The following is a 1,996-nucleotide window of genomic DNA, read 5'->3' as shown; positions in this document are numbered from 1 at the left end:
CTGCAGACTAGTTTGGGTTATTTAACTTTGTTAATCAGTCTCCCTTAGGCATAGATCCACTTGTTTTGTCTCTTTGAGGAAGGAAATATCCCCCTAGGGTTTAGAGTACTCCTCCACATTGTTAGGAAGACATTTGTTGAGTGAGGAGTCTAGGGTTTTCAGCATTTTTAGCCTTTGTTTTTTAGATCTAATACATTACTTTTCAAATCCATTAGATAGGTTTATTTTACCTTTTCTCACTTTAGAGTTTGGGTTTTCCTTTTCCCCCTTAGGATCCCCTTGAGCATCCTAGGTCTTAGAGCTTCATACTTGTCCTTTACAACAATTTTCACTTCTGATTTTTGTTGTTTGTCTACACCATTTTCAGCAGCTTAGGGCCTTTAGATTCGAGTCCCTTGACATAAGGTCTTTTTGGCCTCCTTATGCATCTTTGAGTAACTTGTTTGTCTTCTCTTGCTTAGCTTCTTAGTATCCCTTGTGGGTGGGGTTGTGTATGCTTGATTGACTATTTAATTTTCTATCATTTCATATTCATTTACAGTATTTCAACATTTTACTTTTAACAACATATGACATCATGAAACATGCTTAATTAACTCATCCACTTGACACATCCTTTTCACACACTCACACCTTAAGCGAACGAGAGCTTGGTTAACACTGCCAAGCCAAGACTTTAAACACTACACCTTAATAAATCAACACACATAGATTAAGCCCACTTGGGCATCAGGGCCAAATAATATTTGTAGTGTAGGTGTAGGGTCGATGGGATAGGCTTCCAATAACACCCGTCAGTCACTTTTCATTGAGACATAGAAGTTGTCATATTAGGGAGCTTAAAATCCCTCACCATCCAACAGTCAAATCTAGAGTGCGTAAGAAACCCGATTCTAAGGGGGTTAGGCTAGGTCATCGTGCAAGCAATTCTCCTCAGGGATACACAACCCGTGGCATGGAATTTTGTGCTATGGTTGACTACCAAGAAGCTCAAGACTCGACCACCCCCATGGGACGAAGGTAACCGTAGTGACCAATCTTAGGAAAACACCTTATAGGACTAGTCGTGGGAATGAATTGGTCCTCTTCCCCACCTTTCTTTGGACAACTTTACTTGCAGGGATGAGATTCTGTCAAGTAAGAAGTTCTTTGGAAGGCCATCTGAAACAGTAGATCTAGGATTGTTTGAGGTTTTAGATCACCTATAGGTTAGAGGTCTTATTTATTTTATAGGACGTGTTTGCTTGCATTAGAGTAACATCGTTAAAATATTTAGTTTACACTTGGCATCACTGCACTAGGTGTTTTCTTGTTGTTTGTCGCTCTATCATTATCAGTTATTCTAGACATCATAGTGCCTCCAAGGCAATTTTCGCATAGAATTCGAGGGCTTCACCCTTAGTTCCCATTAGGCCATATCACTCTTCCCCTTCTTGTGTGAGTTCATCCTTCGAGTCCTTCATCGAGTCAACATTATGATTCTAATTTTGATTTTGCTAGTTCATCTTGTTCATCCTTCGATTATGCATCCCCTCATCCTCATATTGCCATCATGTGATGCACCAATGTAGGTGCAGGAACCTAAGGCAGTAATCTAGGTGCCAACCAGGGTACCCCCACTAGCAGAACCTCAACCGGTGTGGTCACTCTGACTCCTTTACTTCCTTTTATCACTGGTCTAAGTCTCCCATATTTTAACCAGCTTATCAATGATCCCCTTCTCCACGATCCCACATGGCCAACAATGCCTACAAAACTCCCTTCATACATCCCAAAGTTTGAGGGTAATCCTAGAGAAGACCCAACCAATCATGTTCTCTCCTTTCATATGTGGTTTTCATCCAATTCTATTACTGATGACTCCATTCATCTTTGGTTGTTCCAAGCCACGCTCATTGGAGGTTTTGTGAAGTGGTATGTAGACCATCCTAGGGCAACCCATTCGACTTTAGCGACTCTTGCCACAACCCTTCTTTCATATTTCCAGTTACCTCTG

Source organism: Pinus tabuliformis, chromosome J (genome assembly GCF_031772625.1).
Source record: "Pinus tabuliformis cultivar Carrire ecotype Pingquan chromosome J, CPIR1, whole genome shotgun sequence".
In the NCBI taxonomy this organism is placed as follows: Eukaryota; Viridiplantae; Streptophyta; class Pinopsida; order Pinales; family Pinaceae; genus Pinus; species Pinus tabuliformis.
This window is presented reverse-complemented; position numbering follows the sequence as displayed.